Source organism: Anomaloglossus baeobatrachus, chromosome 3 (genome assembly GCF_048569485.1).
Source record: "Anomaloglossus baeobatrachus isolate aAnoBae1 chromosome 3, aAnoBae1.hap1, whole genome shotgun sequence".
NCBI classification, from domain to species: Eukaryota; Metazoa; Chordata; class Amphibia; order Anura; family Aromobatidae; genus Anomaloglossus; species Anomaloglossus baeobatrachus.
The window spans coordinates 217,552,845-217,569,995 of record NC_134355.1 but is presented as its reverse complement, the minus strand read 5'-3'; the positions used below and the strand labels follow the sequence as shown (position 1 = coordinate 217,569,995).

The window sequence follows — 17,151 nt, the reverse complement described above, 5'->3', positions numbered from 1 at the left end:
ATCCGATGTGCTCCTTTTTTTACGGACATGAACAACTGGAACAAAGGTAGATGATGGCCAAAAAAGGAAAATGCTTGAATGGATCTCAAGTGGTCCAACAAGTGCCCTCTCAGCCACCTCAACTACCGCATCCATAAAGCACCAGTCCTCTGAGTTGTCAGCCCAATCACAGTTGCATTCTCCCAGCTCTGAAGTCTCCATCCGCCCTGCACAGTATGGTGGAACTGAGATGGGTGAGTCTGCAGAGCTGTTCAGTCACACTATAGCCTGGGAATCAGAAGTCTGCTCCCAAGCTACAGTGAGTACAGACCAGGAAATGGTCTGCAGTGATGCCCAGAACCTTTGTGACTCTGATTCAGGCTGTGAGGACCAAGTTTCTGAGCATAATGTTGACCCTTTTTTACAAACTGTAACACCTGTTGTTATAGACAATGAGGAACATACTGATGACGATGAGACGCAGATACCAGATTGGGATGATAACTTAAATATTCGGTCAGGGCAAGAAGAGGCTCGGTCTGAGGGTGAGGGGAGTGCAAACACAACAATTGATGAGGAAGTTCTAGATCCCACCTACTGTCAACCCACAGTCAGGCACTCGAGGAGGTCAACAGAGGCGGTGGAGGAGGATGCAACCGACGACGAAGTTACCTTGCGCCTTCCTGGACAGAGTTGGAGCACTGGTAGCATGTCTACAACTGCATCCTCAGCCACCACTCTGCCTCCGAGCACTAGTTGGGGGGGCTCAGCAGGTCGCATGCCCTCTAAGCCTTGCCTAGCCTGGTCCTTTTTTGACATAGCAAAAGATCGCCCAAATTATGTGATCTGTAAAACTTGTCATGATTCTGTTAGTAGAGGGCAAAACCTCAGCAGTTTGACAACTTCTTCCATGAATCGTCACATGAATAAATATCATATGTCCCAGTGGGAAGCTCACCGTGCTGCAATGCGGCCTAGCGGAGCGAACCATCCACCGCCTGCCCCTTCCAGTGCATCCGTGCACTCTTCATCCTCTAGGACTGTGGGGACAGCTGTCACACCTGATTTTCCACGCACAACTTCCACCACTGTAACCGCAACAGGCAGTTTGCTTGGTAGGTCGTCAGTTGATTTGGAAGGGGAAAAAAGTACGTGTGTACAGCTCTCTCAGACATCGATAGCACCAACGTTGGATGAAGGCAACATCATGTCTATGCCTGCACTTTCCTCACAAAGCTGCATTTTTCCAGGGACACCCTACTCAACACCGTCTACACACAGCAGCCAGATCTCTGTCCCTCAGATGTGGTCAAATAAAAGGCCATTTCCTGTGACCCATGACAAAGCTAAGAGGTTGACTTTATCCCTCTGTAAGCTCTTGGCTACCGAAATGCTGCCTTTCCGCCTGGTGGACACACAGGATTTTAGAGACCTTATGTCTGTCACTTTGCCCCAGTACCAGATGCCCAGTCGCCACTACTTCTCTAAGAAAGGTGTGCCCGCGCTACACCAGCATGTCGCACACAACATCACCGCTTCCCTGAGAAACTCTGTGCGTGAACGGGTGCATTTCACCACCGAAACTTGGACCAGTAAGCATGGACAGGGACATTACATGTCGCTGACTGGGCACTGGGTAACTATGGTGATAGATGGTGAAGGGTCTGCTGCACAAGTCTTGCTGTCACCACGACTTGTGTGTCAATTCTCTGTCTGTCCAAGTTCCGCCACTGCTTCTGCCTCCTCCACCTCATCTGGGTCCTCCACCTCCGCCCCAAGCCTGACTGGTCAGGCCACCAGCGTTCTCACTGCGCAGAAGGAATCACGCACCCCTCATTACTATGCTGGCAGCAGAGCGCAACGGCATCAGGCGGTCTTTAGCTTGACATGTCTTGGAAATAGGAGTCACACAGCGGCTGAGTTGTGAGCAGCTCTGGAGACTGAGTTTAATAAATGGTTGTCTCCACTTAACCTGCAGCCTGGTAAGGCCGTGTGCGACAATGCTGCAAACCTGGGTGCTGCCCTTCGCCTGGGCAAGGTGACACACGTGCCTTGTATGGCTCACGTGTTGAACCTTGTTGTCCAGCAATTTTTAACACACTATCCCGGCCTAGATGGCCTTCTGACCAGGGCACGAAAACTGTCTTCTCACTTCCGGCGTTCAACCGCCGCAGCTGAGCGACTTGCATCGCTCCAAAAGTCTTTCGGCCTGCCGGTTCATCGCCTGAAATGCGATGTGCCGACACCCTGGAATTCGACTCTCCACATGTTACAGCGACTGTGGCAGCACCGCCGAGCCCTGGTGCAATACGTCATGACATATAGCCTGGGCCAACGAGATGCAGAGGTGGGGCAGATCACCCTGATGGAGTGGTCTCAGATCAAGGACCTATGCACCCTTCTGCACAGTTTCGACATGGCGACAAATATGTTTAGCGCTGACAATGCCATTATCAGCATGACAATTCCAGTCATTTACATGCTGGAGCACACGCTAAACACTATTCGGAATCAGGGGGTGGGACAACAGGAAGGGGAGGAACTACAGGAGGATTCATATGCGCAAGACACAACAACATCACCAAGGTCCAGACATTCATCATCACCAACGCGGCAGGCATGGGACCATGGGGGACAGGGATCAACAAGGGCGCATGAAAGCAGGCGAAATGTTGAGGAAGGTGCAGGAGAACATGAAGAAATGGAGGACGAACTGTCCATGGACATGGAAGACTCAGCGGATGAGGGAGACCTTGGTCAAATTTCAGTTTAAAAAGGTTGGGAAGAGATGTCAGAGGAAGAAAGAACGGTGAGCACCTCTATGCCACAAACACAGCGTGGACTTGGTCCGCATGGCTGCGCAAGACACATGAGCGCCTTCTTGCTGCACTACCTCCAACATGACCCTCGTATTGTCAAAATTAGAAGTGATGATGACTACTGGCTTGCCACACTATTAGATCCCCGGTACAAGTCCAAATTTTATGACATAATTCCAGCCATAGAAAGGGACGCACGTATGCAGGAGTATCAGCAGAAGCTGTTACTCGATCTTAGCTCGGCTTTTCCACCAAACAACCATGCAGGTGCAGGGAGTGAATCTCCCAGTTGTAACTTGACAAACATGGGACAGTCTCGTCATCTTCAACAGTCTACCCGTACTAGTAGCACAGTATCTGGTGCTGGTAACAGCAATTTTATTGAATCTTTTCATAATTTTTTTAGACCGTCCTTTGCAAGGCCACCAGAGACAACAAGTCTGACACATAGTCAACGGCTGGAGAGGATGATACAGGAGTATCTCCAAATGAATATCAATGCCATGACTTTGCAAATAGAGCCTTGCTCATTTTGGGCTTCAAATCTTGAAAAATGGCCAGAGCTCTCAACTTACGCCTTGGAGATTTTGGCGTGTCCAGCTGCCAGCGTTATCTCTGAACGTGTCTTCAGTGCTGCTGGGTGTGTGCTGACAGATAAGCACACGCGTCTGTCCAGTGACAATGTGGACAGACTAACGTTCATCAAAATGAACAAGTCATGGATCCACAAGGAATTTACTACCCCTGTGTCATCCTGGGGAGAGTAAATGCTTGTGGATATGGAATGTGCTTGATGCAAATCAAAACATCCTGTTTGCAACTAGGGCACAAGTGCTGCCACTGATGGGATGTCTGTGTGGCCCAATTTTTGGAAAAAAAGGGAGACTCCGCTTGGAGTAACCCTTGCTTGCTGTGTTTTTAAAAATGATCCAAGATGAACAGAGCTGGGATCAGGAAAGACTTTGCTACCTACCCCGGTGTCATCCTGGGGACAGTTAAGTATGGCGTATTTTTGAATGCGCTTGATGCAAATCTAGCTGTGAAGTGTACAACTGGGGCACAAGTGCTGCCAATGAATGGGTGGATGTGTGTGGGGCTCAATTTTTGGAAAAAAAGGAGACTCCGCTTGGAGTAACCCTTGCTTGCTGTGTTTTTTAAAAGGAGCCAAGGTGAACAGAGCTGGGATCAGGAAAGACTTAGCTACCTACCCCGGTGTCCTCCTGGGGACTGTTAAGTATGGCGTATTTTTGAATGTGCTTGCAAATCTAGCTGTGAAGTGTACAACTGGGGCACAAGTGCTGCCACTGAATGGGTGGGTGTGTGTGGGGCCCAATTTTTGGAAAAAAAGGGAGACTCCGCTTGGAGTAACCCTTGCTTGCTGTGTTTTTTAAAAGGAGCCAAGATGAACAAGTCATGGTTCAGCAAAGACTTTGCTACCTACCCCGGTGCAATCCTGAGGACGGAAAAGGATGGCGTATTTTTGAATGTGCTTGATGCAAATCTAGCTGTGAAGTGTACAACTGGGGCACAAGTGCTGCCACTGAATGGGTGGGTGTGTGTGGGGCCCAATATTTGGAAAAAAAGGAGACTCCGGTTGGAGTAACCCTTGCTTGCTGTGTTTTTTAAAAGGAGCCAAGATGAACAAGTCATGGTTCAGCAAAGACTTTGCTACCTACCCCGGGGTCATCCTGGGAACGGTTAAGTATGGCGTATTTTTGAATGTGCTTGATGCAAATCTAGCTGTGAAGTGTACAACTGGGGCACAAGTGCTGCCACTGAAGGGGTGAGTGTCTGTGTGGCCCAATTTTTGGAAAAAAAAGGAGACTCCGCTTGGAGTAACCCTTGCTTGCTGTGTTTTTTAAAAGGAGCCAAGATGAACAGAGCTGGGATCAGGAAAGACTTAGCTACCTACCCTGGTGTCCTCCTGGGGACGGTTAGGTATGGCGTATTTTTGAATGTGCTTGATGCAAATCTAGCTGTGAAGTGTACAACTGGGGCCCAAGTGCTGCCACTGAATGGGTGCGTGTGTGTGGGGCCCCATTTTTGGGAAAAAAGGGAGACTCCGCTTGGAGTAACCCTTGCTTGCTGTGTTTTTTAAAAGGAGCCAAGATGAACAAGTAATGGTTCAGCAAAGACTTTGCTACCTACCCCGGTGCAATCCTGAGGACGGAAAAGGATGGCGTATTTTTGAATGTGCTTGATACAAATCTAGATGTGAAGTGTACAACTGGGGCACAAGTGCTGCCACTGAATGGGTGGGTGTTTGTGGGGCCCAATTTTTGAAAAAAAAAGGAGACTCCGCTTGGAGTAACCCTTGCTTGCTGTGTTTTTTAAAAGGAGCCAAGATGAACAAGTCATGGTTCAGCAAAGACTTTGCTACCTACCCCGGGGTCATCCTGGGAACGGTTAAGTATGGCGTATTTTTGAATGTGCTTGATGCAAATCTAGCTGTGAAGTGTACAACTGGGGCACAAGTGCTGCCACTGAAGGGGTGAGTGTCTGTGTGGCCCAATTTTTGGAAAAAAGGAAGACTCCGCTTGGAGTAACCCTTGCTTGCTGTGTTTTTTAAAAGGAGCCAAGATGAACAAGTCATGGTTCAGCAAAGACTTTGCTACCTACCCCGGTGTCATCCTGGGGACGATTAAGTATGGCGTATTTTTGAATGTGCTTGATGCAAATCTAGCTGTGAAGTGTACAACTGGGGCACAAGTGCTGCCACTGAAGGGGTGGGTGTGTGTGTGGCCCAATTTTTGGAAAAAAGGGAGAACTCCGCTTGGAGTCACCTTGTGGTGTTTTACATGATTTTAGAAGGGCGTGCCATGCCTATATCTGTGTCTCCTCCTCTTTTTCCTTGTCCAGCTCTTTTGTTTTTGCATGAGTATATGTCCTTGTCACTTTCCCATATGTTTGTGTTGTGTTGTGAGTTGTTTGTCACCTTTTGGACACCTTTGAGGGTGTTTTCTAGGTGTTTTTATGTGTTTGTGATTGCCTGCCATTGTTTCCTATGCGGTTCGAGTTCGGTTCGTCGAACGTTCGCCGAACTGAACTCGAACGAGACCTCCGTTCGACGAACCGAACTCGAGCCGAACCGCGGCTGGTTCGCTCATCTCTATTCATATTCCCTTTCTTGGCTCACATTATGAAATTTAGTTGCTCTGCAGATGTTCTTGTAGGCAATGCATGTTCCACAAGGATGAGATCCCTTAATAGGGGTCTGGTCACCAAAAGGGTGCAGATTTTGTGGAACGTAGTGGCTGTTGACTAACATGTCCCGTAAGCTCTTAGTACGTCTAGATGTTATTGCAGGGTGCTCTGATAGAAAATGCCCCAAAACTGGATCCGATTTAAAGGGGTGATTCACCCATATTTTTTATTATCTAGATCGATATTATATTGAGAAACAATGTTTCTCTCAAATACCTTATGTTTGCAATAGTGCCTGTGAGAGGTGCTATTGCAGACCACTGTTCCCCTGCTCCGTGACTCTCGGCCTCCATTACCTCGGGGATCCGTTGACGTCACGTCAAGTTCCTGACACCACAACTGGCCGCAGTGTCCGTGAGTGATGGGTTGTGGGCGGTGTTTCACCGCTCGTCACAGCCCATTAGCTCCCAGCTCCCTCCTCCCTCCTTCCTCACAGCAAAGTGCTTCAAGCAAGAGGCACGCTGAGCTGTGACAGCGGTGAAACACCGCCAAAAGCCCAGTGAGTCAGAAAGACTGGAGCCGTCCGCAGGGATGTGACATGTCCGGAACTTGACGTGACGTCACCAGAGCGGGGAACAGCGGTCTGCAATAGCGCCTCTCACAGGCACAACATAAAGTATTTGAGAGAAACATTGTTTCTCAATATAATATCAATCTAAAAAATAAAAATATGAATGAACCACCCTTTTAATAATCAGCCAATTCCTGTTAAGGGCTTTTCTCATCTCTTACCACCAACCATTAAAGGTTGAAATAAACCTTATGGTATTGTTCCCTTCTAAATGTTTTTTGGTTTGCAACAGCTCACTATGCACCGCCCGTTTAGCCCATTGATAACCTACTCTAATAGTTTGACCCTATATTTTTTCCTTCTATCCATGTATTTTACCATTGAATGAATCATTGTAAAAATCCTCCTTTTTAAACAAACACGTACTGGATATTCTAATAATGTTTTTTTGATTGCACTTTGCAAAAATAACTTGGTGTAATGACTCTGTCCTGTTTTGTATTTAACAAGACACAACTTGGAGACCCACATTGAGTATTGATATTTATAAACCTTTAAGGCAGATAGCGGGACAGCAGGGAAGTATGGTTCATGCACAGGATGTGTGCTCGAACTTTCATTTAAAAAATCAAGAGATGAATGAGTGACAGGCATAGGCCTTTTGCTCAAAGAATACTGCCACTGCAAATAAGACACAACTACTTGATGACCCATATTGAAGTCTTGATATTTCAAAACCTTTCAGGCAGACAGCAGGACAGTGGCATCAATTACCCACTCCCCATATCCCCATAGTCTGTTTGCCCACCAGGGAAGCATGGTCCATTCACACACAGGATGTGGGCTAATTTTAAAAAATCAAGAGATGAATGAGTGATGAGCATAGGACTATTGCTCACTGAACCCTGCCACTAGACACAAAACACATTTTGGAGACCCATATTGGAGTCTTGATATTTAAAAACCTTTCAGGCAGATACCAAGACAGTGGCATCAATTGCCTCCCTCCCATTTCCTCATAGTGTGTTTGCACACCAGAGAGTTATGTTCCATGCAACACACATGATGTTGCCTCAGTATCTCACATGGGTCAAAAACACCAGGCATGGTAACTTTCCTAACAGCTGACGGACTCTCACCCCGACTGTACCAGGTAAACAACTCATCGTAGACCTGTGTGAGAATAGTTTCCATGGTAATACAAAAAAGGATGTGGAGGGCACCACTTCACTCACAAAAGGATCTCTCCTGACTAGAGATGAGCGATGTTCGAGGTTCGCCAATTTTATGTTTGAGTGATTTTGGGGGGTGTTCGAGTCGTTCGACGAACTCGAACAATTTGCTAAAAGTTCGGCAGTTCGAGTTACGTTGGAGAATGGTTCGATCACCAAAAGCGTGGCTTTTCACAGCTACATGTGCAGGGAGCCATCGCTGGCAGCCTGCAGTAAGCTGGTAACCAGGGTAAATATCGGGTATCCAAGCAAAGCGCTTTGCTTAGTAACCCAATGTGTACCGTGGCTACGTGTGCAAAAATCCCCGAAAGCCACAAAAAAGCACTTCCGTGGGACTTCCGTCGGATGCCGCTGCAGTCTGTGTCCCGCTCCAGCTCTAGCCCCACTCAGCAGTGTCCACAACTGCCCGCACTGTACGGTGTCTGCAGCTGCCCACACTGCAGTGTCAGCATATGCCTGCACTGTAGTGTGTCCGTAGGTGCCCGCTCAGCAGTGTCCGCAGCTGCCTGTACTGTACGGTGTCCGCAGCTGCCCGCTCAGCAGTGTCCGCAGCTGCCTGCACTGTACGGTGTCCACAGCTGCCCGCACAGCAGTGTCCGCAGCTGCCCGCACTGTATGGTGTTTGTAGCTTCCCACACTGCAGTGTCAGCATATGCCCACACTGTAGTGTGTCCGCAGCTGCCCGCTCAGCAGTGTCCGCAGCTGCCTGCACTGTACGGTGTCCGCAGCTGCCCACACAGCAGTGTCAGCATATGCCTGCACTGTAGTGTGTCCCAGCTGCCTGCTCAGCAGTGTCTGCAGCTGCCTGCACTGTAAGGTGTCCACAGCTGCCCGCACAGCATTGTCAGCATATGTCTGCACTGTAGTGTGTCCCAGCTGCCTGCTCAGCAGTGTCCGCAGCTGCCTGCACTGTACGGTGTCCGCAGCTGCCTGCACAGCAGTGTCCGTAGCTGCCCGCACTGCACGGTGTCCGCAGCTGCCCACACTGCAGTGTCAGCAGCTGCGGGGATGACAAGTGCTGCCGTCAGGAGATTAGTAAAGTTCCTTACCTGGGATGATGAAGTCCTGCCCTCCTGACATCAGCGCTGTCACTGTCTTCCATGGCCGCCACTTGTCACATTTCCTCTCACTGCCGACCCGAGACTGTCACTAGCAGTGATGTCACAGGCTCCCGCGATACTTGGTTTGTGAAGGCGGTGGTCATTGAACTCAGTGACAGCGCTGACGTCAGGAGTGTAGCGATCACCACAGGTAATGTACCTCGCTAACCTCCTGACAGCAGCGCTCGTAATGCCCTGCAGTGACAGCGCTGACGTCAGGAGAGCAGGAGATCGTCACTGCAGGTAATGTTCTCATCTAACCTCCTGACAGCAGTGCTCGTCATGCCCTGCAGTGACCTGGGCTGACCTACTGATGTTAGCTCAGGTCACTGCATTGCTCTCCCAGCCAATATGGAACATTCTGTTCTTCATTGACTGGGACATTGACTATGGTATGGATAGTCGTGGGACCCCCTTGGAATAAATTGATGAAAGAGGGAATGTGTTGAGGAGTGTTTTTTCAAATAAAAATGTGTTTGTCGTCTATTTTTTTTTTTATTACTGACTGGATTGGTGATGTCGGGTATCTGATAGACGCGTGACATCACTAACCCCAGGGCTTGATGTCAGGTGACATTACACATCTGGCATGAACCCCATATATTACCCCGTTTGCCACTGCACCAGGGCAACGGGATGAGCTGGAGTGAAGCACCAGGATTGGCGCATCTAATGGATGCGCCACTTCTGGGGCAGCTGCGGACTGCTATTTTTAGGCTGGGGAGAGTCCAATAATCATGGACCTCCCTACTCTGAGAATATCAGACCCCAGCTGTCAGCTTTACCTTGGCTGGTGATCCAATTTGGGGAGGACCCTACTTTTTTTTGTAATTATTATTTATAAAATAATTATAAAAAAGAGCCTGGGGTGACCTCCACATTGGATCACCAATCACGGTAAAGCTGCCAGCGTTCTCAGGCTACAGCCATCTTCTTTACCCTAGATGGCTATAAAAAATGGGGGGACCCCACATCATTTTTTTTTTAACTATTTTTTTAAATAGAAAAAAATAATGGGCTTCCCTGTATTTTGATTGCCAGGCAAGGTAACGCCAGGCAGATGGGGGTGGCAATCTGTGGCTGTCTGCTTTATCTGCGCTGAGAATCAAAAACACCGCGTCATGTCATTTTTTTTAATGATTTATTTTTACAGTACTGTGATGTCAGGCAATCAAAATACAGGGAAGCCCATTTTTTTTTTTAGTTATTGAAATAAATGATTATAAAAAAATATGGGCTCCCGCTGCATTTTCTATTGCTAGCTAAGGGTAATCCAAGCAGCTACTGGCTGCTAACCCCCACTGCTCGGTGTTACCTTCACTAGCAATGGAAAATCAGGGAAGCATTTTTTATTTTTTTGCCAAAAAACTAAAAAAAAAATATTACATGAGCTTTGCCATATTTTTGTATGCTAGCCAGGTACAGCAGGCAGGTACGGCTGTCCCCAACCCCCAGCTGCCTATTTGTACCCGGCTGGGAACTAAAAATATAGGGAAGCCCTTTTTTTAATTATTTCATGAATTTCATGAAATAATTAAGAAAAAAACCGACATGGGCTTCACCCCATTTTTGTGTCTAGCCAGGTACAACTAGGCAGCTGGGGATTGGAACACGCAGCACAGGTTGGCCCGAGCTTTCTGGGCACCTCTGCTGCGAATTGCAGTCTGCAGCCGCCCCAGAAAATGGCACTTTCATAGAAGCGCCATCATCTGGCGCTGTATCCAACTCTTCCAGCAGCCCTGAAGCCGGGTGGCTTGCTGGGTAATAATGAGTTAATACTAGCTTTGTTTTACTAGCTAGTATTAAGCCAGATATTCTTAATGTCAGGCAAGTTTGACTCGGCCATTAAGAATCTCCAATAAAGGGTTAAAAAAAAAGACACCACACAGAGAAAAAATACTTTAATAGAAATAAATACACAGACACACTTAGAGACTGCATCTTTATTACTCCCTCTCACACCTCCACGATCATGGTCTTCTGTCTTCTTTCTCCTTCAACCCATGCAGCTCTGCTACATCAGACAGCACTGCATGGGAGGCAGACGCTGCTGCTCTGTGCAGTCTAATCACTCAGTGAGTGAGCAGAGGCTGCCGGCTGTAAGCGGTGACGTCACCGCTGACAGGCGGGTTACCATAGCAATGGTGCTCTGATCACATGATTCCCGGTGCCTCTATTCACCGGCTGTGGTATCCAGTCCCTGCATGTGGGCTGACTCTGTAAAGAGCGCTCTCATGCAGAAACGAGGAGTCAAGCATGTGCCAGAGCATCTCGCCGGTACACGGACATGCTCAAACGAGCACCGCGTACCGGAGAGATGCACTGACAGGATCTAGCATGATGTCTAGCCATGTGACCAGTCTGTAGCCAATGAGATAATAGACACGTGACTCGTCACATGCTATTTTGACGTCACGATAGGTCCTATCATCAGTGCTGGTTACCGGGAGGACGCAGCGATTATCGGAAGGAAAAGCAGCGGGAGACAGAGTGCAAGATGCGTCGCCGGAACCTGTAAGTGTTATGGCAATGTTTATTAACTGTATGTGTACATGTATAATGTGTTTTTATGTTTGTGTTTGCCTACCTTTGTTTTCAATGGGGTTCGAATGGTTCGTCGAACGGTTCGTCGAACGTTCGTCGAATGGAGCCTCCGTTCGACGAACCGAACCGAACTCGAATGCTAGGGGGGTTGCTCATCTCTACTCCTAACACAATAGACACAACTTGTACAATATATAGAAAAAGAAAGTGGCATACAAGGAGGATCACCAAGAAATACAATTTTTATTAAGCAAAATTGACACATGAAAGGTGAACAACACAATAAAAACATTTAAAAAGCAAGGAGCTATAGTAAACACTCATGGTCCAACAGCCCTTGTACAAAGAAAAAAGTGCAATATAATCCCCCACTCTAATGCAGCAATATGCAGCAATGAGCAATTCAATGAGAGCAGACCTGTTATCCGAAACAACCAATATAAAGAAATGGTAAACAGGAGGTCACAAGTAGAGATGAGCGAACCTCTGAAGGCTCGAGTTCGGTTCGGTTCGCTGAACGGAGGGCTGGTTCGGTGAACGTTCGACGAACCTCTCGAACCCCATTGAAAACAATGAGAGGCAAACACAAACACATAAAAACACCTAGAAAACACCTTCAAAGGTGTCCAAAAGGTGAAAAACAACTCCTAAGACACCACAAACACATGGGAAAGTTACAAGGACATATACCTGTGCGAAAACAAAACAGCTGGACGAGGAAAAAGAGGAGGAGACACAGATATAGACATGTCATGCCCTTCTAAAATCATGTAAAACACAGCAAGGAAACTCCAAGCAGAGTCTCCCTTTTTTCTAAAAATTGGGCCCCACAGACACCACTTCAGTGGCATCACTTGCGTCCCAGTTGCAAACTTGACAGGTAGATTTGCATTAAGCACAGTCAAAAATATGCCAGCCTTAACTGTCCCCAGGATGACAACGGGGTAGGTAGCAAAGTCCATGCTGATCCATGACCTGTTCATCTTGGCTCATTTTTAAAAACACAGCAAGGGGACTCAAATCAGAGTTTCCCTTTTTTCCAAAAATTGGGCCCCACAGACACCACTTAAGTGGCATCACTTGTGCCCCAGTTGCAAACTTGACAGGTAGATTTGCATCAAGCATAGTCAAAAATATGCCAGCCTTAACTGTCCCCAGGATGACACCGGGTTAGGTAGCAAAGTCCTTGCTGATCCATGACTTGTTCATCTTGGATCATTTTTAAAAACACAGCAAGGGAACTCCAAGCAGAGTCTCCCTTTTTTCCAAAAATTGGCCCCCACAGACACCCCTTCAGTGGCATCACTTGTGCTTCAGTTGCAAACTTGAGAGGTAGATTTCAATCAAACACAATCCAAATCCATAAGCCTTGACTCTCCCCAGGATGACACAGGGGTAGCAAAGTCCTTGCTGATCCATGACTTGGTCATCTTGATGAGCGTTAGTCTGTCCACATTGTCACTGGACAGATGCGTGCGCTTATCTGCCAGCACACACCCAGCAGCACTGAAGACACGTTCAGAGACAACGCTGGCTGCGGGACACGATAAGATCTCCAAGGCATAAGTGGCGAGTTTAGGCCATTTTTCAAGATTGGAAGCCCAAACTGAGCAAGGCTCCAGTTGCACAGTCATGGCATCGATGTTCATTTGGAGATACTCCTGTATCATCCTCTCCAGCCGTTGACTATGTGTCAGACTTGTTGTCTCTGGTGGCCTTGCAAAGCATGGTCTAAAAAAAAATTATGAAACGATTAAATAAAATTGCTGTTACCACCAGATACGGTGCTACTGGTACGGTTTGACTGTTGATGATGAGACAATCCCATGATTGTCAAGTTACAACTGGGAGATTCACTCTGTGCACCACTGGTGTTTTGTGGAAAGGCGAGCTAAGATTGCGTAACAGCTTCTGCTGATACTCCTGCATACGTGCGTCCCTTTCTATGGCTGGAATTATTTCACCAAATTTGGACTTGTATCGGGGATCTAAGAGTGTGGCAACTCAGTGGTCATCATTACTTCTAATTCAGACAATCCGAGGGTCATGTTGTAGGTAGTGCAGCAAGAAGGCGCTCATGTGTCTTGCGCATCCATGTGGACCAAGTCCTCACTGTGTTTGTGGCGGCGAGGTGATAACCGTGCTTTTTTCCTCTAACATCTCCCCCAAACCTCGTTCAACCGAAATTTGACCAAGGTCTCCCTCATAGGCTGAGTCTTCCATGCCCATCGAGAGTTCGTCCTCCATTTCTTCCTGGTCTCCTGCACCTTCCTCAACATTTTGGCTGCTACCATGCGCCCTTGTTAATCCCTCTCCCCCACCGTCCCATGCCTGTCGCCTTGGTGATGATGATCGTCTGGACCTTGTAGATGTTGGTATCCCTTGCGCATATGAATCCTCCTGTACTTCCTCCCCTTCCTCTTGTCCCATCCCCTGTCTCCGACTAGTGTTTAGTGTGTGCTCCAGCATGTAAATCACTGGAATTGTCATGCTGATAATGGCATTGTCAGCGCTAAACATATTCGTCGCCATGTCGAAACTGTGCAGAAGGGTGCATAGGTCCTTGATCTGAGACCACTCCAGCAGCGTGATCTTCCCCACCTCTGCATCTCGTTGGCCCAGGCTATACGTCATAACGTATTGCACCAGGGCTCGGCGGTGCTGCCACAGTCACTGTAACATGTGGAGAGTCGAATTCCAGGGTGTCGGCACATCGCATTTCAGGCGATGAACCGGCAGGCCTAAAGACCTCTGCAGCGATGCAAGTCGGTCAGTTGCGCCAGTTGAACGGCAGAAGTGAGCAGAGAGTGACCGTGCCCTGTGCAGAAGCCCATCTAGGCTGGGATAGTGCGTTAAAAATTGTTGGACAACAAGGTTTAACACGTGAGCCATACAATGCACGTGTGTCACCTTGCCCCGGCGAAGGGCCGCACCCAGGTTCGCAGCATTGTCACACAGGCCTTTCCAGGCTGCAGGTTCAGTGGAATCAACCATTTACCAAACTCGGACTGCAGAGCTGACCACAACTCCTCAACTGTGTGACTCTTATTTCCCAGACATTTCAACGTAAAGACCGTCTGATGCCGTTGAGCTCTGCTGCCACCATAGTAAGGAGGTGTGTGGGATTCCTTGTGCGCAGTTACAACGCGGGTGGCCTGACCACACAGGGTTTGGGCGGAGGTGGAGGACCCAGATGAGGTTGAAGAGGCAGAAGCAGTGGAGGAACTTCTACATACAGAAGAATGACGCACAAGTCGTGCGGACGGCAAGACTTGTTCAACAGACCCTTCTCCATCTCTCATCATAGTTACCCAGTGCCCAGTCAGCGACATGTAATGCCCCTGTCCATGCTTACCGGTCCAAGTATCGGTGGTGAAATGCACACTGTCACACACAGAGTTTCTCAAGGAAGCGGTTATGTTGTGTGCGACATGCTGGTGTAGCGCAGGCACACCTTTCTTGGAGAAGTAGTGGCGACTGGGATCTGGCATCTGGTACAAGGGCACTGCGACTGACATAGGGCCTCGAAAATCCTCTGTGTCCACTAGGCAGAAAGGCAGCATTTCGGTAGCCAAGAGCTTACAGAGGGGGAAACTCAACCTCTTAGCTTTGTTTTGGCTCGGAGGAAATGGCCTTTTATTTCTCCACATCTGAGGGACTGAGATCTGGCTGCTGTGTGGAGACGGTGTTGAGTAGGGTGTCCCTAGAAAACTGCAGGTCTGTGAGGAAAATGCAGGCGGAGACATGATGTTGCCTTCATCCAAAGTTGGTGCTCTTGATGTCTGAGAGAGCTATACACCAGCACTTGTTTCCCCTTCCAAAACAACTGACGACCTGCCAAGAAAACTGCCTGTTGCGGTTAAAGAGGTGGAAGGTCTGCGTGGAAAAACCTGTGTAACAGCTGTCCCCACAGTCATAGAGGATAAAGTGCGCGCGGATGCACTTGAAGGGGTAGACGGTGGTTGTCCCTCTCCACTAGGCCGCATTGTAACACGGTGAGCTTCCCACTGAGACTTATGCTTGTTATTCATGTGACGATTCATGGAAGAAGTTGTCAAACTAGTGAGGTTTTGGCCTCTACTTATAGATTAGCGAAAAATCTTCCAGATCACATGATTTGGGAGATCCTTTGCGATGTCAAAAAAGGACCAGGCTAGGCAAGGCTTAGAGCCCATGTGACCTGCAGAGCCACCTCGACTTGTGCTCGGAGGCAGAGTTGTGGCTGAGGGTGCAGTTGTTGACGTGCTTCCAGTACTCCGACTCTGTCCAGGAAGGCGCAAGGTAACTTCGTCGTCAGTCGCATCCTCCTCCACCGCCTTTTGTGACCTTCTCGAATGCCTGACTGTGGGTTGACAGTAAGTGGGATATAGAACTTCATCATCAAGCGTTGTGTTTGCACTCCCCTCACCCTTAGACCTAACCTCTTCCTGCCCTGACTAAATAGTTAAGTTGTCATCCCAATCAGGTATCTGCGTCTCATCGTCATCAGTATGTTCCTCATTGTCTCCACCAACAGGTGTTACAGTTTGGGAATGAGGGTCTACATTATGCTCAGAAACTTGGTCATCATGGCCTGAATCTGACTCACAAAGCTTCTGGGCATCACTGCAGACCATTTCCTGGTCTGTACTCACTGTAGCTTGGGAGCAGACCTCTGATTCCCAGGCTATAGTGTGACTGAACAGCTCTGCAGACTCAGCCATCTCTGTTACACCATACTCTGCAGGACGGGTGGAGACTTGAGAGCTGGGAGAAAACAAGTGCGATTGGGGTGACAACTCAGAGGACAGGTGTTTTTTGGATGTTGAAGTTGAGGTTACTTGTTGGCGCACTTGAGATCCATTCAAGCATGTTATTTTTTTGTGCATCAACTACCTTTGTTACAGTTGTTCGGTTCCGTAAAAAAGGTAGCACATCCGATTGTCCACGGAAAGTAGTAGACATCTTACTTTTGCTGGAAGATGGCCTTTCTTCAGTAGATGTTAATGTAGCTTTCCCACCTACCCCACGGACACAAACTTTTTTTCCTTTTCCAACACGCCTGTTCCCCTTTCCACCAGCATCTGTCCTTTTGCCACTCATTTTGTTAGCAACAAGACTAGACACTTAAAATGTGGTAGCAAAAATGGAGAGGTGGTGTAGATTGCAGAGGTGGTCTAGCTTTATTGACAGCTGAAGAACCAACACTGACTATCCCAGTCAATTTTAGGATGCCCCTAACAGTGGCAGCACAGTTTGCAATTAGAATTGTGTAGCAAAAACTGGGCAGGTGGGTAGAATGCACGGGTGCTGTGGGTCAGCAAAGGAACACTTACTTAGTATTCCAGACACTTTTAGGATGCCCCAAAAAGTGTCAGCTCTTTGGGGAAATAAAATAGCATGGCAAAAATGGGTAGGTGGGTAGAATGCACGCGTGCTTTGGGTCACTGGACAGCAAAGGAACACTAACTTCGCATTCCAGACACTTTTAGGATGCCCTGAAAAGTGTCAGCTCTTTGGGGACATAAAATAGCATGGCAAAAATGGGCAGGTAGGTAGAATCGCATGGGGACTGTGGGTCACTGGACAGCAAAGGAACACTAACTTAGTATTCCAGACACTTTTAGGATGCCACAAAAAGTGTCAGCTCTTTGGGGAAATGAAATAGCGTGGCAAAAATGGGCAGGTGGGTAGAATGCACGGGTGCTGTGGGTCACTGGACAGCAAAGGAACGCTAACTTAGTATTCCATACAAATCAGAGTGAAGAGGGGGTTAATGCCGC

The 17,151-nt window shown here is 48.1% G+C and overlaps 1 protein-coding gene across 2 annotated transcripts in view; it reads right to left on the bottom strand.

Moving 5' to 3' along the window:
* The window catches only part of KMO (kynurenine 3-monooxygenase), a 1,795,071-nt gene that overhangs the window by 903,671 nt on the left and 874,249 nt on the right, over window positions 1-17,151 (bottom strand). The window lies entirely within an intron of this gene.